Here is a 25,702-nt window from a genome sequence, read left to right on the forward strand (position 1 = left end):
TAGAAATGTGAAAGTCGATGAACGATTCTCAAACCATTGACAATTTAAAACATATATCAAATCCTGTGTTTTACCAGCCATAAACTGGGAATCTGAACATTATTCATGTAAGATATTTGAGAATATTATTTAAACTTCCTCTTAAAAAAGGTTATAAATTCAAATTTGGGTACATACATCTAGGTAGCCTGATGAACATTACTCATTGTGAACATCATATATTCTAATAGCTATAAAGTAGGGAGTTCATGTTACAAATACTTTGAATTTAACATTTAAGAGCAGAAAACAGTGTTTAGATTTGTGCAGACAACTCCGAATAGGAATCTGATCACAGGGTGGTCATCTTTTGTTGCTGATGGCTTGCTTCAATAAACAAGCATCAAGACAGTAGAATCTGAGACTGTAGGAAAATTTGCTATCAATTCTCACTGTGCTATTTTATAAGCCATTTCGCCACTCTTTTTAAAGTTTTACAAGCTAGGAGCCTCAGAAGCAACAGTGCATTTATTTAAGCAAATTTATACATAATAAATTTTGCTTTTATTATATTAGATTACTTAGGTTTTACAATTGAAATGTGCCAATTAAACAGTACTTGATTTTTTAAAAAAATTTTGTCTTCTATTTGATTTTACCAAATGAAACTTATAGAAACATAAGCACATCTGACTACTTTTTTTTTTTTAAAGTATTTCTTAAACCAAAATAGAAGCTCTCCATGGCACACTTATTTTGACCTCTCATGCCCACATTAGACAGAATGGGCTTTCATGTGTTTAAGCCATGACCAAAACATATAACATGCTCCCTAGGTTAAACACATGGCCAGAAAACAAGTTAATAAACTTTTATATGATGGTTTCAATTTTGTCCGTCACTCGTTTCTTTCCTGCACAAGCTGCTGTCAGCATTAGTACAAGGGAAGGGCCTGAAATGATATCCCCATCCCAGGGACCCCTGATACTCTACCTAGCAGGTAGAACACTTGAGTGACTAAGGACCCCACAATCCCCAGGGCTCTGGTCATCTGCACCAAATCAAAAAGTGTCCTCCAAAACCGTTTTTTTTTTTTTTTTCTTTTTTCGCCTCAGTGTTTTTGATCTTGGATTTTAAGCATTGTACTGATTCGTGCCCCAGATGTATATTTAGTGCAAAATTCCACATACATATTTGATCTGGACAAGGGATCAACTAACTGTTTAAAGGAAATGAAACCATGCCCAGCTAGCCCAGCTCTCCTTGATAGAACTATTGTGTAATAGATCCTGGGATCACAGATTAGAGGAGAATATGTAATCCTTCATCAAAGAATGTCAGCTGAGCCACAATGCTGCCTCTGCTTGATGTGATACTCTTTTAAAAGTCATAATGAGAACTTAAAAAGTATGTTACAGTCTTCCACCAAAAAATTAGCCGTTTATACAAATGATTGTTAATCTTAGAGGAATCAGAGCCTCAAATACAAAGCCTCGAGACACTTCCTTTCAAAAATAAAAATCACTATGCACATGAGTAATGTAGGTCTACTCCCAAAGCAAATTATTATGTTCTACATTTAAATTTAAATGGTAAAAAATACCTTAGAACGTGTACTTTAAAGGAAGATAAAAATAATAAGGAGATTCCCCTGAAGGGTTTTCATTAATAACATTTTTTTCAATATAGGGAAATATTTATACTCAGCTTTTCTCAACATCTAAAATTTTCAAAACAAATTATATAATCTTTTCACAACTTGAATGCTAATTACACAATCAATTCACAAACCTATCATATTTAGATTAAAAGGGATGCATTAGTGATTTAAGTAGTATACATTAATCTTGGCAGATAGTTAAATGTAAAATTCACCAAATTTGATATGTTAAAAATCTCACCTGAAGTACAATGAAGTTTTTAAATGCTACTTTCATCAGATAATGTTAAAATTAATCTGATAGCTTCGAACAGAACAAGCACCCAGTACTTTTCTTGGTATTACAATTGCCCCAAGATAGCAACACCTGCAGACTGAAGTTGAATTATTTTATATGAAACTGCAGATAGTATTCAAAACTTAAGGGAAAAGATGTTAGGTTTCCATTATGGCCTCACTGACTAAGGGTTGACCCAACTTGCTAGCATCATATGTGAATGAAAATTACATTAACATTACTGAAATTATATTAATCTAGAACATCAAGAATCAACGTTCTTTGAAATATAACCTTAACTTTACAAATGCACTCATGGTTTATGACTTTAAATTAATAATATAAAAACATATTCATCTTTCATGCATGCAGCAACTTCTTGATTATCTGTGTAGGTTGTGTATATGCATAGTTTAATGATATTTTTCCAAATATCTAAATGTCTAAATAATGTAAAATGTGATATACATTAAATTAAGGTATATTTGTGATTTTGTAGACATCTAGGTATACTGGATGATTTTTTAGGCTAATTTAAAAACAGATGTGAATTTCTGTATATTTTAACCTTTTTAAATTTCTAAATTATGGACTTAAGGACATATTATTCATGTAAAGAAAAAATCTCGAGATCCCTAGGTAATGGAAAAATGTAGTAGATAAAAACCATATGTATAAATAGTTTAAATTATCACAGTGCAGTTAAATTTTATGATGACACAATATTTGAATTTTCAAATGTATAACATAGGTCTTCTTTATTTGAAAAAATATTTTAAATAAAGGAACTGTTTTTAAATCCATACATGAATAATTTTAAAAATAAATTTAATTTAAAAAGTTATATATTTTACATTACATTGTCTTTAAGTTAGAATAGTGGAAAATACTATATATCTACTACCTTACCAATTAAAACACTACAGAAAATTAAATCAGGCTAAAAGCAAAAAATAGCAAACATATTAAAATCATTTTATACTTTACACTGATTCAAAGTTCCTGCCACAATAACAGTTTCAAAATTAGTAATTATGAAAACAATTTTGTTGGTAATTCAAATTACATGAGTATAATATGTAAAAATATTTGTATTAGAGACCTGTCATTGAGAGATTATAAACATATTAGGACAAATGCAATGACTAAGGGTGAACTTTGATTTCCTTATTTTTTTTTAAATCACAGAAAACATGATATGATAATCTACTTATACCTGAAAAGAGTACCTCATCTTTGAGTAACAATTTAGATTTTTGTCTAGATTAAAATTGGCTATAATTGGAAATATGCACCCTCAGGGGAGGAAAACATGTCGGAGGCTAACAACACAGAAACACAGGCTTATAACCATGTGTGGATAGCCACATCTGTTCTGTTTTGATTGTTGAGAGCAACATCTGGGCAGCTTTCTTTAAGTCTCTCCTTTTCCTGAACTCCAATTCATCGATAGTCTTAGAGAACGGCACACATACACTCTTTCTCCTAGGAGGTTATGGTTTTCCCCAGTGCTTTGCCAATGATTTGGGAATGCTGCAAGCACTATCTAAGAAGAAGAAGGTTAGGTTTTCAGTTATTTTAACCACGTCAGGTTATTCTCCTGTCGTTATTGTTCTTCTCATTAGACTCAGAGGATTCCTGTGAGAAACATTAGCTGTCTTTTCCATAAGACAAAACATGGTTATTTATACAGAAGCCCCTGTTGCTTCGCATTAGGAGGCGTTCATCTATATTTGCTTCACTAAATTTTTATTTGCAATATTTTAATCTACATTTGCTATTAATAATTACACAAAATATGAAAAATCATTTGAAATACCGATTTCATTTTTTTTTTTGCTTGTCTATATAAAAATAATGTAACACTATTGGGAGTTTTTGTTCTTATTCCTAGGTTAAGATTTTCTTTTTTTAAGATGTCTTTAGCTAGAAGTGATTGGAAATTCTGAAAATAATGAAATTGATAGCTGTGTCTACTGCAGGCTTTTGGTGATTATTTTAAATAAAAAAAGAGGCCCAATGCCGAAGCTTTTAGAGTCTCTTGCCAAGTTTCCCCACCTACATGTAGATAAATTCCAAATTCCTTAATTAAAAGTATGAGCAGAGATGTTACACATTAAAAGACCATCTGGTAGACTGAAAACAAACAATAGATGTACTTTTCAATAGTTTCACTTTTATAATGATCAAAATAAACATATCTCAGTATGAATATATAATGCATGGGCTTCATGCAAGCATATTAAAATACTCTATGCATTTCTCATTGTATGTTAAAAGTAAAATATCCAATCATGTCTTTTCACTTTCTGCATAACGTACCTTCCAAAGTGCATTAGCTCTCCTATGACACCATCCCAGCACAGGAGTCAAACGCTGGACACAATAGAGATGCTGGAGTCTTGAATGAAGACCTCTTCTTGGGGAATCACGTTGTTGTGCAAAAAGACATCTCCTCGTGCTGCTAGGGGGCTAACAATTCGAATTGTAGAAAGTGATGTGAGCTGAGCTCAAGATGAAATAACTCTCTACACTTTCTTTAAAAGACAGCTTTCCTTTCTTTGGCATGGAGGTGGGGGGGCGTGGAGGCAACACACTCACATAATTCTACTATCAGAGTTGTGGTACCAGAGCTGCTCAGAGTCTGACTGTAGGAAGACAGTCATTTCCACCCTGCTAGGGCTTCCACGTTTTAATAACCGAAAGGAGAATTATCAGCATAATCTTAACTATTAATTGAGGAAATGACAGAATGATGGAAATACATTGATTAAGAACCTTATCATCAAATATAAGTGACCTTTGTGAGTTACCTCTTAATGATCTTATTAAATTATTCAAGTTCTGGGTTTTTACTTAAGTCTCTATATGGAAACTTATACTTGGCCCCATATTCATAGAAAGCACACCTATAAAATGGACTGTTAAGACACTGTCTATCCTCCATAATATAATGACTTACGCACAAGAGTCAGAACTCTTGGGTCAGTTTCAGAAAGCAGGGCTCTAATTTTCATGCCTGGTTCTAAATCCCAAATACTTCAACGTGAAAAAATTCTGTATTAATTTTCATCTGTACTTACCTACTTGACGTAAAAGTCAGAATCTGCTCTTTACATTGCTCTTCTGTGGACCCCAGTGCTACACATAGAAAGCACTCGGACCATAACACTTTCTAAAAGGTTCTCAGATTCTCTCTTTCGGCCCCTCTCCCCTTTTCTTCCTTCCCTTCTTTCCTTTATCTCCTTTTGGACTTAAGGCGGAGAGACCCAGTAAACCCACTTATAAAAGAGCTGGTTATTACTAAATAATATGATAGCATTATGATACCCAAATGACATCATTCTCTCCCCTCTCCCAATACTTAATATTCCACAATGTTGGTGAATATCTTATTCAACCAATAGCATTCCGCAGTGGCTTCTATATGTAATTATGATTCCGTGCACTATGATTTATTAAATAATTTACTTTCCAAAAGGTATTGTTTGCTTTTGCCATGCTTCAATTGTGAGGAATATGTTTTTTTTTTAAAAAAAAAAAAAGAAAAGAAAAATATCATGTCCATGAACTGTGATCAACTTTCAAACTCACAAAAAGAGAATTTGCTGATATGCTACCTGTAACTTCACATATTTCTAGACTTAGGGTAACTATCTATTATCTGAACAAAGTCATGGAAGTCAGTTAAGACTGCCACCTACCACAGACTTGTTGTCAACCGTCATCTCTCAGAGTTCAGGAAACTATCAAGAGGCATCATCATCATCATCATCATCTCATTACTTTTAGCTATCTATTCACCTGACTTATGAGTATGTTGCTTGATACTGACATCAATGTACAAGTGACTAAAGGCACAGGCTTGAGTAGATCATCATTAACAAAGTCTAGGTAGCTTGATCAGACTGTACAATTACCTCAGCTATTCAATCAAACTATGAAAATGTTATCAAAATGTCTTCAAATGAATGGACCCTGTCCTAGTTTAGGTGAGAAACACCAATTCATATTTGAACGTGCTTCTGCATTTTCATAGTTTATATCAAAATAGGCATCTTGGATAACACTTTCAAAATGGTATTTCAAGTCCTTTATTTTAACAGCTTAAACTTTCAAATGAGCATTTTGAACTAGAAGAACACCAATCCAATGCCAATAATCTACTGTTATCCAGAAGCTTAAAATAAAGCAGGAAGCAGAGATCCTCCGGGGACCTAAAGAGCATTGTCACTACTCGATCATCGGTGCACAACACACAGCTGTGGCTTTCTTCTGAAACCCTTTCCTTCACAGGCATAGCAGAATACTTTTCTAGATTCATGTTGTAAACTTCCAGTGTTGTGTGTCCCTGAGCCTTCAGGCAGGTAGTACAATCCATCCTGCAGTGCAGACCAAAGTCTAAGAAAAATCTTAATTTATATTTCATAAGAACCTGACAAAACTGAAGACAATGAGATAGATAAGAAACAAATGCAGACATCACAGGAGGGTGACAAAATTCAGCGTATATGGTGGGAGAGTATCTCTGGACTTAGGAAATAAAATCATAACACACACACACACACACACACACACACACACACATCTCTAATTCTAAGAAAGCTCTGAAATACTCAACTGGAATGTTGATGTAAATAAAAAGGGGAAGGGAATAACCAAAAGGAGTCATGATTACCACTCATGGATCAAAATGCCATAATCTCTTTTGATGTACAAGAGCATACTCTGATGCACACTATATTGGGGAGGAAAAGGGAGACTTTTGTTGAAAATGAATTAATGGATTGTTTCCTCATGCTTTATCTGGTTCCCTTTTAAAAATAATATTTTTTTTTTAAAAAAGCTCAAATTCGGTCCCCACAACTAAGATATTTTCATTATGAGAAGTGCTGTGTTGAAACTTTCATGAACCATCACACTTGTTTGGAAACAAATGACTTTTCAAGACAGAGAAGTATTACTATCAATCACCAACAAGTTAATTCTACATAATAAGGCAGGTTTGGATGCAAACTGATCCATTGTGGAATACTGTATCTAAAATTGATTACAACAGCACTCAAAATGAATACCCCCCTTCCAAACCACTTCTTTGCTCTGAAACATTAATCTCAATTAGAAGGAATGCTTCATAATGGTAATGCTTGGTATAAGAAAAAGTATAAAATAAATCAGGTTTTATAAGACACAACAATTAATCAGTTTTCAGGCTAAGACTTTTTTTTTCTACCTCTTTTTTTTTTTTTTTTTTTTTGAGGCACAAAATTTCCATTAGGACTCTTAAAACAGCTGGTATCTCTAAAATTAGGTTTTAAATGTGTTCTAAAAGAGGCTTACAAGAAATAATTTTTCAAATTTGGCTGCTGAAACTTTGAAATGGCACTGTGTTCTTGTACTACCTCTTCAGGCCAATGCTTCCTTCTGTGTGTGAGAGTTAAATGCTTCTCTGGACTATCACAGCCCACTTCATAAAGCAAATATGAACATAGACTTGAACTGAAAACCCCCAAGGAGCTTTAACCAATTGCAGATATCGTTACATTCTCAACCTATGTAAAGAAAAGTACGTCTTCGGAGTTAAAATGGACAGCCCACTGTCAAAGGCAACACCGAGTCGATGAGCTACATGAACGACAGGCTGCTTAACAGGTCTTCATAGCCCAGCTTCAACAAAGGGGCAGACAATTCACATTGCTCCTGAACACCCTGCATCACACCCAAATAGTACCTCTGTGACATTCTGCTACCACCCAGAAACCCAAAGCCAAGTGCTGAAATAAAGTTTAGTAAAGAGGCAGTGCACATAGATTAAAATAACCACTCTTTTATAACCTAAGTAAGTTGGCTGGGCGGCACTCTTATACAGGATAGGATCACACTCTGGTTTTATCTCTAGATTCTTCATTGCAGGTAAGATAAACCTCAGTATTCCCAAATGCACATTCTCAGCTGTTGCAAAACCATCATTTTCGTACTTACAGCCTACCCCTGATTCAGTGTTTCTGACAGATTGCTCTTCTCATAGTGATAGCCCCTCAGTTCTCCCTGGTCTCCTCTTTGCTTGACTCTTTACAAAGAGAAACGTTACTCTTAGTTCTCAGAAGCAAAGCTAAAGAAAGATTAGCTTCAACTAGCTAACTGGATCATCACTGTCTCCTCTGCCTCCTTTTCAAATAAATGTAAAACTTTTGCTCTATTTGCAAGCTTGGTTTCTATTCAAAGGTAAGCAACCTGATCGTCCTTTGTCTTCACCCTCATAAAGCAGGCTCCTTTCTCAAACCAGAAGACTCCTCCAAGACCAGAGTAAGACAACCCTCCATACCTCATCTCTTCCATTCATTTCTAGAAAATACAGCTGCACAAAAACAATTCCATTTCAGAAGAATAACCATCCACAAGTCTACTACAATCTGTTTCCTTTCCATTTAAAAACAGTGAACTAATGTTCATTAGAGTCAATATTCAATAGGCTCTGGATTGCTCATTTTAAGGTGATTGACATGGGATTCTCATTATTTCCCAAATCCATACATACTGGTATAGTTCCTTTCAAACTACATTTTCCAAAACCTGTTCAGTATATGTAAGATATATCACTGTCCTATTCAAAATAATTACTTTTTAATATCAATATCATATATTATTTTAAAGTTATTTAAAATAAATATTTCCTGCAATCAAAGCAGTACTTTCAAAGGAAAGAATATTAAAATCCTCACTTTAAAAGATAGGAGTGTGAAGGGAAATGCAACAGGAAGAGAGATGCACGCACTTCTGAAATATACACTAGAATACCTAGTGTCATTATAAACCCCCTAGCTTTGAAGAATTTAGGAATAATTTGTGAATGCCATGACATTTTAAAGTGGGATTAGCAAGTCTTATTACCGAACTAACCTCTTACTCTTACATAAAGAATTAAATATTTGCTCTGAATTTAGAATCAAAAATCGAAACTTTCAAGGCTCCTCCATGAACTTCACGCATTAAGAAATGCAAGCCAGAAGTTTTGAGTGCTGAGAGTGTACACTGGAACACACAAGGTAAGACTACTGAGCTATGCATGAAATAGGTTTTAAGATTACAATTTATAATAAATTATAATTATACAGCTATTCCTAATTCTAAACTCTGTTCTTAATTCTAGAAAGGCTACAAATATTTCTCTCAAGCAGGTATGGGGTTATGCGTCGTATTTTAAAGACAGGGGAAATCAAATCAGTTCGGTTAAGCTGAAATACTACTTTAAGTGGTCCTTTCTCAAGATTTCCTAAGGTGCCAGCTCTCTCTCTCTCTCTCTCTCTCTCTCTCTCTCTCTCTCTCTCTCTCTCTCTCTCTCTCACCTGACCACGGAAGAGCAAGATAATGCCTGCACACATTGCCTTTTCTAGTGAAAAAGACCACCCAGTGTATTCTGCCAGTCTACAAATGTTTGATAAATACATGGCCAGAAGATAAGAAGTAAAAGTATGATTGAGAGAGAGAGTCTTGGTCTCCGGTAGCTCAGCTGCCTGGGGCCCTGGAAAAAGTACCAGGCTAGTTGTCAGGATTTCATTTTCATTTCTTCTACTCCAAGGGTCCCGAGAACTTTTCTCTAGCCTAGAATCATAAGTACTTCAGAAAACAAATGCACTCGCTGTATTATTACCCGGTGGAATTACTGGCTGCCGTTTCTCCACGACAACAATTAACAAGTTAACCTCTACATCAGGAGAGGCAGCAGGAAGGGAATTTGGATTGCGTTCAGTAAGAGGCTCAGCAAAGATCACACATCATTTGCCCCAACCTGAAACATCTGAAACCCCCTTTCATCAGTAGTAAAATCACGATAGCGACTTAAGTGAGTAGCAGGCTCATCCATCTGTAATTTTTCTTTTTTTATAATGTCCTAGTCAGTTATGTTTTGTTTGCTTCCAGTCCGGTCCAGAGTTTCCAGATCAAGTTTCAGCCGAGATCAACGCTCCTCTCAGCCTCCACAGCCCCTAGTACTTTCACTCCTTGGCAACTTAGCCGCCTGGAGAAGCCTCCTCCCCACTTCCCGGGCAAACGCTGACACCCCAAGGCTTTCAGCTCCCGGGAAGTCCCACCGGAGCCCTCCAGAGACCTTCCCAGAGAACCAGAGATTGTGTCCCCAAACTGGGTAGCAGCCCAAGAGAGAGCGAGGAGGTCATCTACACTCCGTGCCCTTACAGGTTCCGGGGGAAACCACCTTCCTCGGGGAACCCGGGGAGCCCAGAGTTCCTTAACCCTGCCCAGCTGCCAGGTGGGAGGCACCGCCGAAGTTCCCACCTGAGCCCGCAGTCAAGGGTGGCAGACGCGAGGGAGGGGCGGGGACCCGAGGCCGGCCGGAACCCGGACGCCCCGGGAGCGCCGAGACTCTGCAAGCTGGGATGCTCTGCCGCCTGCAGGGCTGGCCAACTCGCAGCGGCCCCTCGGAGCAGCGGTTCGAAGAGGGAAACGCGCGTCCCCGCTCGCTCCCCGCCCGCCAGCCCGAGGCCCCGGCGCTAGGACCCCAGAAAGGAAAGAGGGCGCACGGCGCCGCACTTACCGCGCTCCGCTCGCCCGCGCCGCCCGCTCGCACCCCGACCACCGCCGCCGCGTCCGCCCCGGCGCTCGCCGGGCCAAATTCAAAGGCGCCGGGTGCGGGGGAGGGGGACGGTGGAGGAGAGGGGAGGGAGGGGAGGGAGGGATGCAAGTGTTACAACTTCCTCCGCTGCCCACAGCCCGGCGGCCCGGGGACGCGGCGAGGGGAGGGAAGCGCGCGGGCGCCAATGAGTTCACTTTCTTTTTCTCCCCCGCGCGCTCCCCCTCGCGCTTCCCGCCGCCGGGCCCCTCCAGCCTCCTCCACCGGCCCGGGTCCTCGCTTCTCGGCCCGGGGAGTGGGAGGATGGAGGAGGCGAGGGAGGAGGGAGAGAAGGGAAAGGTGAGCAGGCGAGCAGGGCGCTGTGCCAGGGAGCAGCATCCAGGACCGTAATTGTGGGCAAGGGCGGGGGACGTTCTGGGTTGGTGTGCCCGAGACCAGGCGCGTACACGTGTGTGTGTGTGTGTGTGTGTGTGTGTGTGTGTGTGTGTGTGTGTGTGTGTGTGTGTGTAAGAGAGAGGAGCGGAGCCTACCATGCGCTTCCCTGGTGCGGATCGCGGGAGAGCCCAATCACAGGGCGAGCTGGACCTGGCTGTGATCATTTATAATCCTTGACTCCTCCGCTACGCCACTTGTCAAGATGACAGGTACTTTATTTCTTCTTCTTCTTTATTCAAAAAATGAGATTCCCGGTTTTCTGCTTTTTTCGCTGTCAAATGGGATTTGCCGGACTGAACCACGTCCACGACGCCGCCCCTCCCTCCATCCCTCCTCCCAGCCACGCTGGGTACGAGGAAAGCACCGAGGCTCCCATGCTGTGACCAATCAGTGTATCTACTACTCTCGCCGTGATTTAGGGGTCATCCATGAATAACACTTCATGCTGATGAATGGCTCTTGCCGGCTTTCGGCTCTGATGAGGGGTCTGCCGGCCGCTGATTGCAAACACTAATGAACTTACAGCGCCATTTGAAATTCACACGCACCAATAAAGTGCGGGGTACGTGCGTGGGAGTCTGTCCTTTTCTTCTCCGGGTGACCGGGAGGAAGACCTGGGGGAAGGGGCGGGTAATTGCCTTGGACTTAAGTGGAAACACTTCTCAGTGTAATCAAACCTCTAACCTTCTCAGAAAACAACTTCTCTTGATCTTCCATAGGGTGGGCATTTCGGGTCAGCTGAGTCACCCGAGGAGGTGGGAGTGCAAGACACTGCCTGGGAAGATGGATTCCTAGACAGAAGGGTGTAATTAAGGATTGCCACCCCCGGTAGGCGGCCCGTCCTTCACAGAGCTTTTCGAAAATGACTCGCGTCTTTCCTTCCAGAAGTGTCCTCTTGTCCGAGACCGAAAAGCGCAAATGACCTTCGGACTCCGGCAGGGGGGGGGGATGCGGGCGGGGGGGGGGTGCACTGAACTCAGACTTCCTCACAAGCCCCAGCTCTGCTCTATTTAAAACAAGTGTCTGCACCCGGGTTCAAGTACCTGGACCTCCAGCCAGTACCCACTGTCAGGGGCACCCTCAGCAAACCCCCAAAGCGCCCACCACCAGCAAGCACCACCCACTTCTGTTTCTCCTCTCTTCCCTCAAATTAGCAGCCCAACACTGCCCCTGCCACAACTGGGTTTGCAGTGAGAGCGGAAAAGTTTATCGCCTCTAGGACACGGCCACTTTGTAAGTTTCTGCCAAAACTCAACTGGCGGGGTGGGGTGGGGGGGTGGGGGGGTGGGGGTGCAGTGGGGGGGGGTTCTCTAGCCCCAGGCCCCGCCCTCACCCTCACCCTCACCCCTGGCAACGAAAAGCCCACTCTAGGAGCATTTTTAAGTGCACGAAGCCCCTTCACCGAGCCGCTTTCTGGCTCCCTGACTCCTGCCACCTCCAGGCACCTTTCTGTCCGCGGGAGGCATGGGTCCTGCGCCTTGGAGAGGACCAGTGCGCTGTAGCTCCTTGAAGAGGAGCAGCCAAGGTTCCCTGAGACCAGCCTGGAGCCACGGCTCCAACTGAGAGTCCCCAGGCCTGGCCAGAGCTACTGCTGGCCAGTCTGGCCAGTCTCCCGCAGCTGGCGGAGGGACCAGACTCCAGCCGAGCCCTCCCACTTTGCACTGCGAAGGAACTTTAGAGCGGAGGACTCCACCAGTCAGTACCTAATTTGTCTTGGCCGGGATCAAAGACGTTTGTGTTTTTTAACGTTGAAACGAACAAATCTAGCAATCGGATAAACAGGGAAAAGCCTGAACCTTTCTGTTGTTTCCCCAAAGTTTAGCGCGGAACTCATAGAGCCTCAGTGAACTCGAATTAGAGCGTCCATGCCCATGGTGTGAGTTCCCGAAGACACTAAGTCACTGAGTGCAAGCCTGGGCTTTGGGAAGTCTTGGAAATAAGTGAATCCGACCCGGTTCTATGAGCGCTAATGACTCAAAGGCCCACCGGTACATCTTTCTGGAACAATCTAGGGATGGCACAGCCTCTTTACTGCCACAGGAATTTCACACTTCAAAAAGACTAAGGCAGCAGACTCGCATGAATTACACTGTCCTGTCTTCATTATCGTAAGAAGTCCGTCGATTATGAATGTATGGCTCCAGATACCACAAGAAAATCAAGTAAACCCCCCCCCCCCAAATTAGCATCCTTGACATGATCCTAAGGAAAATCTGAGGGTGTTTTGTAAATCACCTCAGTTTCCACAAAACATTCTGTGAGTGTAACTTTTATAACTGTCCAAGAAGCAAAACCCATCTCTTGTTCTTACATATGTTGATATTTAGAACGCACAATTAAAAAACACTACCCCAAACCAAAGATGCCAAAACATAATAGCTGCGTTCGGGGCGGGGGGGGGGGGGATGAGGAGGTACCCCAAACCCAAAGATGCCAAAACATAATAGCTACATGCAGGGGGAGATGGGGAGGTACCCCAACCCCAAAAATGCCAAAACATAATAGCTGCGTGCAGGGGGAGATGGGGAGGGGCAATGTTTATTTCAGCTCTTTTTTTTTTTTTTTCTGAAAAGCCTCATTAAGGCAAACACTACTGATAAATGAAGAAAGAAATTAAAGACGTCATACGATGTAGGAACAGTAGTAAATCTTGGAGACTGTCTCTAGCCCACTTTCCTGTTAAGTGATATTCAAAAAGTTTTTCATGAACCTTCACACTAAGCGGATGCACTAAAAAACAAACCAACAAAAAAAAAAAACCCCACAAATCTCCAGAACTCATCACTATAGCTCTCTCTGCCTAGTGCCAAGCTTTGCTGCTGGACAGAGCATGCAGATGCCATCAGCTTTTGTGTGCTTCTGCAGAGCTCAGCCTGTAAGACACCCAGTATATATGTGTTCATTTCTCCTCTCCTCTCCTCTCCTGTTTTCCTCTCCTCTCCTCTTGTTTTCCTCTCCTCCCTAGTCTCCTTTTTTTATTCTTCTCTCCCCTCTCTTCTCAGAAGTCCCATCATCATTTGAGCCCCTTAGGAAATGTTGCTTGGCAAAACCAAACTGTACCAGGGCTTCTCGCTCCAAATGCATCCCTGGGAAGCAGTGAGGCTGCTGGATATGTGACCACCCCCACTCTGAGCTGCTTTCAGGGGAGGGGAGGATGGTGAATAGCTCACTTTGGCAGCAATAAAAACTGAGTAGCAGGGAAACAATACACAGTCTTGCCGCCTGTGTTGCCCAGCTGACTGCCCAGAGTAGCTAGGAGACTTGGTAGTCCTAACTCAGCTGGTCTGGTCTATGCATGATGATGACAGGAAGCCAGTTGCATTAACCTCCTTCCTTTAGTCTCTCCTGGTTTCCTGTGTCCTCAGGGAGACTTTAAAACTGACAGGAACCTCTAGATCCCCTTTGGGATTAGGGAGGACACACCTGGGCCATCCAAACTGGACTAGGGTGTTAAAAAAAAAAAAAAAAAAAACAGTCTCTTGACCAGCTGCTGAGTCAGAGCAAACAGCCCTCTACTCTGGTGTCCTGTCCCACCACCCACCCCTACCCCATGCCAACCTCTGCCACAGGTCTGTGGCCACATCAGGTGATGCTGGCTCTCTCTGGAGGAGGGTGTTTTGAAGGCTCTCTGCTTTCTCTTGTCCTGAGAGCCAGCCTTGAGCTGAGGGACTGGGTGGCAGCTGTTCCCATCTCCCTCTGATGGGGGAGCAGATGTCACCAAAAGCCCACTATGCCTTTTGACTTGAAAATCTTTCAAGCACACCGAAGGGGAGCGCTGAGTCAGGCAGGTGTGGGGTTTTCTCTGGAGAGTGTAGACAGAACTCTAATTTGGAGGTATTCTCCCCATACAGTCTTCCTTCTATAACCATAAAGACCTGCCCGAGGACCCAACTGCAGACTCAGACCTAATTGCTGCCGGTCTGCCAACTCTCCCACTTAAAAGATTCCAGACACTAAAAAACTTCCAGAAAGGACATTAAGAGTTAAAGCTCAGACACTAGAGCAACCAACCTACCTCTTGAAAAATCCCTGGAAACCCACCAATCCATAGATCTCCCCACGGGGTTATGTTTCAAACAGAATAAGGAGCAAGTGGCCAGAAGACCCTCACGGACATTGTAGAACAAGCTAAAGGCTGGTGGTTCCTAGAAGACTCTGAGGTCTAGGTCCCTAAAGTCTTCTTAAGTCACTTCGCAACTAGCAAACCACTTGATCTGCACTAATTCCCAGCAAGAGAATGTGAACTTGATACACAGGTCTCTGAAGTCACTATCAAGTGCTATCAGGCTGTTCTTCGCTCACAGAAATAACTTTTTTCCTTTGGCAGCTGGTCCGAAGGAAATGAAAACAAATATTTGAATTTGTTCAAAGGTTGTAGTAGAAAATGTGTTCCCATTACCTCAATTAAAGCAACCCAGGCTTCCCTCAGTGGCCACATTTTGGAGCCATGGAGTAGGCTGGTGATGAGATACTGCATCCTTTAAATTGGACCTCGCTTTTCCAGGACATTATTTTGTGTGGTTGAGCTGAGTAAACAGAGCTTCTGGTGGCTTTGACCTTTGGTGTGGAGCACATGTGTGGGGCAGATCCGGAACTGCTGATCCAGTTTCGCTAAAGCAGCACAAAGGGCCTCAAGGTATGTGAAGGATTCTGAACACCAAACTATCTCAGTTTTTGTTGCACTTCATACAAGTGTCGAACACATGCCATATGATTTTTCATGGGAAGATGGACTCTTTAGAATGAATAGTTCTCAGAGACTACCCGTTAAACTCATACTTGTTATTAATGGGTGAGTTTCAGTGGGTGGCAAATATAGTGTATTGGTGGTAGGCGCTCAATCAAGTCTATCATGCATTAATGACACGGGAGGACAGTTTTGTGAAGACAATCACATCTGTTAGCTATGTCAGGGTCTTGTTTATGAATTAATTTGTAAATATAGATCAAACTATAGGTGCCGAATTAGTATAGTTGACAGAAAATGAGCTGAACATCTTTCCAAGAAAAGCTCAGCCGGCTCTCCTCCTTGTTGGTGCCTCTTTAGCCCGGAGTAACCTGGACCCTGGAATGCCTTGATTTTCAAGCCCTGGTTAATGCTGTTCTCCCTAACAGGGCTTCCACTGTGTTTTCTGTGGGTGTCAGGGCAGTCCTTCCCTGTTGGTCGATATTGTTTGTTTGTTTGTGTGTGTGTGTGTGTGTGACTTCTTCCCAGTAACATTTCACAGCAGTGCAGAAGTGAACTCAAGCATCTTAACCCACAGGTCCTAGCTCCTGGGCTAGCCTGTAGAACACACTTAACAAATGCCTGAACTAACGGATAGATACAAGACTAAAATGTTTTTATTCCATCAAGTCATGCTCACTTTCCTAAAAATTATGTGCATAAAATAAATGTAGCCTGAAAAAATGTATGTATTAAGTATATTTCTCTACTTCTCTGACAGTGTCTCTTTCATGATTCATAGTTATGAAATGCCAGTCATTATAGGGAGTTCCCCCTGAACTATTTCCTCTTTCTTTAGAAATATAATCATAAGCAAAGACAAAAATAATGGGAAAAAGCAAAGAGTAAATTTCGTTTTTCTCCCTAGCAGGAAAATGCAGTAGTTACTGACAACCTGGGGGGAAAGGTCATAAGCATCATACCAAGGAGATACTCTTAAGTATTTTATATTAAAAGTGACATTATTACAACTCCTTTATTGCCTTTGAACTTTTAATGGCCAGAAGTCTAAAGCTTATGGTGACTACTTTGCATTTCTTCAAGACAAGGGTTCAGCTGGTATTGGGGAAACAATCTCTGTTTGTTCCTGTCTGCTCAGGAGGACTGTTTCTAATTGATCTGGCATGGAATTTAGTTGGAGATGTGTATGTGGCAACCACAGCACAGAGCCTGTGTGCTTTGTAAATTGATAACCATATGGGCCTTATTTGAGATACTTGAGGATTTCTTTTTCAACATTAACTTGGGTTAAATTGAACTATAAATCCAGCTCAAATATATACATCCGTGATGACAAATTCTTCGTAACGTTGGATAGATTCAACCCATGCTCCTCTCAGATTAATAAAGATGATGACCGCAGATCATACATGCAAAGGTCCTCAGCGATAAAGTATCACCGGGTTAGATGTTGCACTGTGTAAACGCAAATTGCACACATCAAGCAGGTATTTTTCTACTGCTATTACTTTCGACAGAATGGAAATGTTTAAAAATCATCCCTGGGTACAGAAAAGGGATATATAGTAGAATCTATCTCCTCCTTTACCGTGTCCAAGTACACTCTGCTATCCTCAAGAAGATTTAATTAAGCCAGCTCAGCTGAGCTGGAAAGCAAAGTGGCTGGAAAGTTATTGCTCATGGAAACATATTCAGGACACATGCAAAATAATGTATTTACTAAGTCTTCATTTAGGGATTTGAGCCACCAGGAAGGTTAAAAAAAATGCAGCATAATTCTGTAGCCTCCTCTCTCTGAATATCAAATTTCGAGCTGACACTTTGTTACAGATAATAGTACTAAGTTCTGGATGTTGATGGCCCTTCCCTTGCCGCTTTAAAATGCCTTGAAAAAGATACAGTTTCTTTAATTAAAAAGGCTGCACAGAACTAATCCCTCTAGCCGAAGAAAGAAAAGTTTTAAGCAATCTTTTCTGCTCCGAGAGAGAAAGGCAGACAATACCATAACAGATCAGAAACATAAGCTATAGTGTGCAGCCTGCAGCACAGCAGGGAACTGAATACCGCTCCGACTGTGTCATTTTTTAATCCCCATCCCAGTTTTTCCCGTCTGACCTCATGCTGAGATGAAGTTATCACAGAAGACAGCTTCACTCTCACCAATGAATCCAACCCTGGATCTGTATTATCCTCAGCAGATCAAAACACCGCTTTCATCAAATAGCATTATCTGCATAAAAGGCATGCAATTGCCCGATAATTTCACCCAAACTACACTATTCATTTAAAGGACAAGAAGAGAAATTAATTCATTCCTTTTGGGAGGTGGCCGAGAAAAGTGAGACTCAGGGAGAGGCAGAGGCTGGAAAAGCTAACTTACCCTCTTCCCTCATGGGAACTTTTCTGTTTTTAACACAGAATCCCAAGAAGGGCTCCATTTAAAAGTGCCCCTGCTCCTGCACTTGAAGATTAATTGTTGGACCAATTTGGTGCAGCTTGAGTGACTAAAGTGTGAGCTGTGGAGAAAACAGGCAGTGGGGATTTACAAAGCTTGCTGATGTCGTTAGCCATGCTTCCATGAACCCCAATAAAAACATCATATCTAGTCAAATTGAAGGAGCATTAAGAATTAGCTGGACAAGGGGATGAAGTTTAACACAGTGTCATACTGGAATGGGAGCTCTCTTGCTGGAAGATCTTTCTGGAATTCCAAGAAGCTTGGATTTCCACAGCAGGGCGATGGCTATTAAACACCTTTGAGTTGATACTCAGCAGAACATTTTTAAAAACCTTAATGACAACATTAACTTTATTTAAAAACAACAACAACAACAACAACACTGAAGCTTTCTTCGGGATTTCTTTCCCACAGTTCATGCTGTGCAATCCTTTGCATCATGGATCATATAAACTGGTATCACGGACTCCCCTTGATAACGCAGCCCAACTTCTTAGTGAATGACATCACTTGTTTCATTCAGTGTCATGGTAGGTTAGAGCGATCACACAAAGCCACTGGTGTAAAGGAAGTGGAAGAATGAAGAAGCACTAAAACTGTGGGTGTGGGTGACTTGGAATGCACATGTTAATAAAGTCCTAATAGTATTACTCACCATAATTTTAATGAGTTAGCTTGAGAAGTAACCCTTCGGTTCAGCCTTCCCAGAATTTACTCTGTAAACTGCTAGTGGAAGAAATCTAGCCTAATCCTACCCTCCCATCTCTCAGCCATCATCTATATGCCACCCCCACAAATGTTTAGGACAAACATTTTGAACTGCTTGAAACAAGAGTAACACAAACACACATCACACAGGAGCCTAGGAACAGTCCTGATTATTCCCAAGACAAGTACAGGAACACTAATTTTTCTCTTGAAAGACAGACTCTAACCCTACTAGCAATTCATCAGCGTATAATATTTGTCAGCACTGGTATTTTAATTACTCACTTGTATTCTCTAAAACACATAAAATGGAATTAATAAATAGGTTATTTTCCCACAAACCAGCCCCCTGAAGCTACAACTTAATACCGCAGTGCTCTGAGGCTACATGTCTATGTAGCCACATGGTCTGCTCAGTAGTAAAGTTCAAATTCATGTTTCCAAAATGCAGCTTCATGACATACTAATTATGTGAAATTTAATGTGATTAACCATTAAACGATGGTATTTCCTTGAATTTAATGACAGTACTATTTTCATGTCAAATTTGATTATAAGAACCAGTGTTCAGAGTGAACTGTTTAAAATCCCAAATCATTAACAGATCATTTAGGATTTTGTCTCAGAAAACTTCTCTCATCTGTGAAAAATCAGCTAAGTACATATATGCAGAGGCGACTTTCAAATTCTACCTGTGGATGGTTGTGTATGGTTGATCCTGGAAGTTGCAGTTTCATCTGAAGACACCGGGGTCGGGTGGGGTGTGGGGGTTAGGGTAGGGTGTGTGTGGGGGTCCTATCATCGATGACACTACTACCTTCAGCATATATATTCATGACATCCTCTAGCACTGTGCGCAGTCTCCTCAAAGGACATCATGGACCATTAGATACATCTGAAGTAGGTACAAAAAGGCAAACAACTTCCTTAAGGCTTTAGACAACTCAAATACAATGAAGACTTGATGTCTTTCTTCTTCCTAACTTTCAGCCCAGAGGTATGTTTGTTTGATACATAATTACTTGCTCTCAGAAAGCAAACCTGGATCATCCACTAATCCTAATTTCAGTCGGAGGGTTTAACAACTAAGGAAGCAAAAGTTCTTGGATGTGTTCCTTCATTTAAAGGAGGCATCAGACACATTGCTTCTCTCTGAGTAAAAGTTTTTGAAAAATACTCTTAAAACTTTTATCTGTTCGTACACTGTGGAGGGACAGAGGATACCATGTGTGTCCTGGAGATTAACCTCAAGTCGTCCAAGCACATTACCTACCGAGATGTCTTGCTGGCCCAAGTAAAGATATTCTTTTTGCCTAAAACTTTGGCTCACTTCTAATATGCTAAAATAAACTTGATTTGGCCTGCCATGTGATCATTTCTGTAAAAATAAAAAAAGAATGTTGTAGATGAAGGCCAGTACATGGGCAAAGGCTTCTGAAGGATAAACTAACTCCTGTGGCCATGTGATTTGATATTTAATTTCTCTAACGCAGATACAGCTCTGATTTTGTTTGGTTTAGGGGAAAATGTGAAAAGCTAGTCAGGACTTCCCAGTACAGAATGCAAGCAAGAAAACCCTAGCCCAGCCACTGAATCCCTGTCTGCGTTTATTTAGTGCTCAGTGCTTTTCTCCTAGCCCTAACCTCCACATACAGCACTTTACATGAAAAAAAAAAAAAAAATCCGTGAAAGACCAGGATTCACCCTCTCCTCTTTTATCCTTGGATAAGATATCTAGAAGGGGGAGAGAGAGAAAGTAGGCCATGAGGAGATTACACACTAAGAGTCTATAAAGGAGGGAGGAAATTGGGAGAGAGAGAGAGAGAGAGAGAGAGAGAGAGAGAGAGAGAGAGAGAGAGAGAGAGAAATGAGAAGGGATGAGTTAGGAACTTGCTGGAAGGAAAGGAGGACCTGTGAGAGCCCTGGTATAGCATGCTGCTTCAACGGAGGTGCACATTTCTGCTTTGAGTCTCCACACACTCGCGAGTGAATGCTGGACCTTGTCTCAAGAATTTGCCCTGTCATTTAGAAACTGGAATGAAAACAGGCTTGCTACAGGTAATATTTACTTTCACTCTTACTACTAATCACCCTGGATTTATTTTGAAGTGTGTGTGTGTGTGTGTGTGTGTGTGTGTGTGTGTGTGTGTGTGTGTCTGTCTGTCTGTCTGTCTGTCAGCCTCTCTTTGTATCCCATGCTTGCCTGGAGTTTGCTGCGGAGTTCAGGCTTCCAGCACCCCTCTTCCTTTAGCCTCCAAGTGCTGGGACTTGTAAGCGTACGCTGCCACATCTGGCTAGTCCCATAACTTTGAAGATGATAAGTTTACTATAATTTGAAGATTATCGTGATAACAAATAAGCTGTAAAAATCTGGAACCATTTTAAAGTTACTTTTTTTATTTATTAGTATCTCTCTCTCTCTCTCTCTCTCTCTCTCTCTCTCTCTCTGTGTGTGTGTGTGTGTGTGTGTGTGTGTGTGTGTGTGTGATGTATGTGGGCACTTGTGCATATAGAGGTGAGCTACACAGAATCCGTTCTTTGCTCTAGTGCTTACATGGGTTCTGGGGATTGAAATCAAAGTTTTAAGTCTTGCATTGCTTACACATTAAATCAACTTATTGACCTCTATGACAACTTTTATTTGGATATATTTTTAATTTTTATTATGTTACAATATAGTTACATCATTTCCATCTTTCCCTCTCCTTCCTCCAACCCCTCACATGTACCCTCTCCTCTTATTTCTCTCTCAAATTCATGTCCTCTCTTTTCATTAATAAATAAATCCAACCTGCTCACTCTGTATGTTGCTACTTGTATATCTTTACAGGGCTGACTATATCCAGGTACACACAATTGATGTGTTCTTCCCTGGGAAAAACTCTTTTTTTTTTTTTTTCTGGAGCAATGCTTTAGAGTGTAACCTTTCAACTATTTTATCAGAACCACCTCTTAGGAAAGTACACACACACAGTCCTAGGACCTGCCTCAGCTCTATCAACCAGAATCTCCAAGGGTGGAACCAACACCTTAACATTGTCCTGGTCTTCTAGAACATCCTTATACACAGAGAAGTTTAAGACACATTGTTCTGGGAGAAATTCTATAGTAAATTAATGTATAGTTTAGCTCTTCTCCTGCTCCAGATTAGGGGAGGGAAAAAAAAGGTCGTTACAAAGAAATTTAATTGTTTTTCTAAATGAAAGAAATTACCATTTAAAAAATCAAATCTCACAGCATAAACAGGGTAAGAAATGCTTCTAGAGACATTCAAGCTGAAAGTTCAATGATACTTCAAAATCAGGTTTTGCATCATTCCAAAGCATAGTAGAATGAGTAACTTAGAACCTGGGATAATATTATGTCTTTGTCAGAGCACTCTCTGTTTACTGTGCTGACTGGAGTAGATCAAATAATTCTGGGGTCAGGTTCATGTTAGAACACACAAAGCCTTGGGTTCAATTTCCAGCACGATCAGTTAAAACAACAACAAGAAACAAACAAACAAAAACCTCCACAACTTTTGCTGATTGTACGATTCACTATTGTGTCTGTTATTTAAAATTATACTGGTTTTAAATGAACTTTTAAGTATATACTAGTCTTATTGTCAGAAATTAAAGATGTTTATGTGAAAAAAAAGGAATGGGAGTCAATTCAACACATATGCCTTTCAAGAAAATTCCAGAGCAAGACTATCAAAAAAAGCGAAGAGATACACCCTCACAGTAAGTACTTATGAGTCAGCATCTAGTGCAGTTCTCAGATGATGTTCAGTAGTGATGCTCACAACAAAGGTCCTCGAATCTCTTTTAAACATAAAGCATCATTTCTACACACCATGTCGCTTGTTTCCTTTACAATTGCTTTTGTCTAAATGATGTGACTTTAGCAAGAAGCATTTTATACACAAGGATATAATCCCTTTTCTCCATAAACTGTAAAATGAAAGGGTTTTATTATGAGTGATGGAGAAAGGATTCATATAAATCTTTCCACTTTGTTACTAGTGCATTGCCACACTCTGCCAGGTCATCTGACTCTCCCTCCTTCTCACTCACCTGCCCACCATGAGTTTACTATCGTGTTGAAAACAGATAGATGACTGACAGATAATAGATGGCAGATAGAACATAACATACATTATACAAATTTTTACAAGTAGTCCCCCCAAATAGTTATTATCATTCTCCCCATCATAAAATTCAGAACCAAGAAGACTGAAGAATTTGTCCAATGTCAGTCGAACCAGGGTAAGTGACTTTGATTCCAAAGCTTAAACACAAACAGTCATGAGTATCTCCAGGGAAAACAACAACAATAACAACAACAACAACAAAAAACCACAACAGAACTTTTTCTGATGATAACTTCATTTAAGCACGAATAAATTCATCAGCTGAAGTACAAACTAGAGTTTAATGAAAGAGAAATGCTTTCTTTTTCTTTTGCAGTCCTGGAGATTGACAACTTGGCCCCATGTGTACTAGGCAAAAGCTCTACCATTGAGCTACATTTTCAGCCCAGAACCACACAAAGAAACTGCCTAGGTGTTGTTATTGCTGTGTGGGTCTGTTTTTGAAGTTATAACTTCAAATAATTAAGTGTGACAAAACCTTAGATCCCATTGTGTGTAGCATGATTATCCATTTTTTATGTGTGATCCAGATTTATAATAAAATTGCCCCAAATATTTGATACTTTCCTTATCCGTTGCTCTAAAACCATTGTCACACTCAAGGTGACACTAGCCCACAAATTCCATTCTGGAATGATTGTTCTCTCTTCAATGTGGTCTATGAAGGTAAAACAAAATCACTATTTTAAAGGCTGGCTGTAGTTGGGGGAAGATAAATACTTGTCACTCTGAGAAAGAATTTCCAAGAGGGTTGTAAGTGTTCCAAAGACCTTGAGATTCTAGAATTTGTTCATCTTCTTTTCAAAGCATCAGGAAAGTTAAACAGGGTGTACTGCAAGCTTACTGCTCCTTGAAATCACAGATCATTGAAAAACTGTCTATTAGAGGGCACCTTGGGGAGTGAAAGTGAATAGAGATGGTTTCTGTGTGGTAGCAAAACAATAATGAACCTGTTTAATCACTTCGTGTGAATAACCATAGATCACAGTGGAAGGAAAACCATGCGTCTGTACTGCCCCCCCCCCCCCCCCCCCCCGTGCATTCATTAGTGAGACTTTTTAATGGTTTTCTCTTAAATTTCATCAGGCAGTAAAAGAATAACCCTACACAGTTTACCCACAGCGCTTCACAAAGATGGAAGTGACTGAAATCAGAGTAGAAAGCAGAGCCAATATCTAGTTTTGTTTCTTTAGTTAAAATGACATATTAATGTTAAGAATGTTAATATCGAACACAAACATAAAACACGTCTTAAGTTTTAATGGTGACACCACATTTGTAAGTAACAGAATTAGTGTAATAAAAAGCCAGACTCATATTATGTTCATAGACAGAGAGGAAGACAATGAAGACTTCGCCTCACTTTCTCCATTTAGGTTTCTCGTCTTAACAGATGCATATTAGTGCAGCCCAAAGTGTTTTGCTGTGACCTGCAGTGACTGATCAACTGTTAAATGATTGATTATACTGGTCACATTAATTTTACATGTATGGACATGCCATATGTTCAGGGTTAAGTTGTAGAAAGCAATCCTTTTGTCTGTTCTTCATTTCTTTACCCCCTGCCACATGTATATTTTATAGTTACATCAACATGGTTCATATAATAGGGAGTGATAGAAATAATTAAATTCCATGTGGTTTTGCAGGTGACCTGGCCAGAGCTGTATGCCATTTCACTTTGCTATCATGTCTAATTAAAGGAACACTTAGTCAAATAACAATTTCATTTCATCTTGGGGTTGAATTTGCCACATACAAAGGAATAGAAAGTCCCCTCTACAGGCACTCACTTTAGGTTTTGGTAATTATTGGTAATAATATCAACGAGATGGTATTATTAAATTTAGAAGGTTTGTGTTTCTGAGTAGCAACCCCTGGATTTTCTAATCAGTAGATATTCTTGCCTTTCAACTCATATAGCAAAAATCAAAACTGCTGTTAATTATTTTAATCATAGGCACAGCCAAATAATCAGGTAACATGGTGCTACAACTTTGTAACATTGCCTTAATTGTTAGATTTCCTAATAGCAACTGTACAGCTCTAAAGACAAAGAAAAATGAACACAGGGTTATAAACTTTCTTTTCTTCTTGTGATAGATGATGCTCAGTCCCTATTGCTTATTCAACACCAACTTTTTCCAACAAATTAGGAAACTGAGTCTCAACTAAGAAAGCAGAATTCTTGAAGAGTAGCCTGCATTCAATTTATATAAAGCCTTAACTTATTCCCAGGTTACTTAAGTGCATGGCACAGCTTGTTGGTGCTTGTGGTAATGTAAAAATGGTATAATTGGCTCTAAAGAGAATTGTGATGTGTATTTGTATAGGTTTGATCCATTACACATACAAGTATAGATCTACTATGGATTATTTTTTTTTGTCCTCAAATTTTGTCAGGAATACAATGAGTGGAATTTCCTCCACATTCATTTGGGAAAATGCTTAGACATAGTGCTTTGACTCGGTGAAATATTTATTTACAAATGCCATACTTCCTTTAATTTTTGATGCTTTTTATATCTTCAAATATGAAATTCTAAATTATACATTGCTTTTACAGTTATAATTTCTGAGACCATGCACTCCCTACTGCATGTTTAAGAAAAACTTATTTCTCCTAGATTTAGATAAAATACTATAATATACTGTGGGTGAGAATGCGCTTCTGTGTATGTCTAGATTTCTTTCTAATTTTATGAATAATATAGAATGTTTACAACAGCAATAATATAGAGTTGTGTGTTTGGAAAACACAGATGTATCTGTG

The 25,702-nt window shown here is 40.3% G+C and overlaps 1 protein-coding gene across 8 annotated transcripts in view; it reads right to left on the bottom strand.

The window, feature by feature from the left end:
• The window catches only part of Tenm3 (teneurin transmembrane protein 3), a 2,620,641-nt gene that overhangs the window by 606,940 nt on the left and 1,987,999 nt on the right, over positions 1–25,702 (bottom strand). Inside the window, exon 1 of one of the 8 annotated variants that reach the window (XM_036166441.1) lies at positions 10,468–10,930. The exons of 6 other annotated variants lie outside the window; for them this stretch is intronic. The gene's annotated coding sequence lies outside the window, so the exon portion shown is untranslated. Of the gene's footprint in view, positions 1–4,238; positions 4,378–10,467; positions 10,931–25,702 lie in introns of those variants that run through there. One more of the 8 variants, XM_036166442.1, reaches the window with a different exon arrangement.

This window comes from Onychomys torridus, chromosome 17, assembly GCF_903995425.1.
Source record: "Onychomys torridus chromosome 17, mOncTor1.1, whole genome shotgun sequence".
In the NCBI taxonomy this organism is placed as follows: Eukaryota; Metazoa; Chordata; class Mammalia; order Rodentia; family Cricetidae; genus Onychomys; species Onychomys torridus.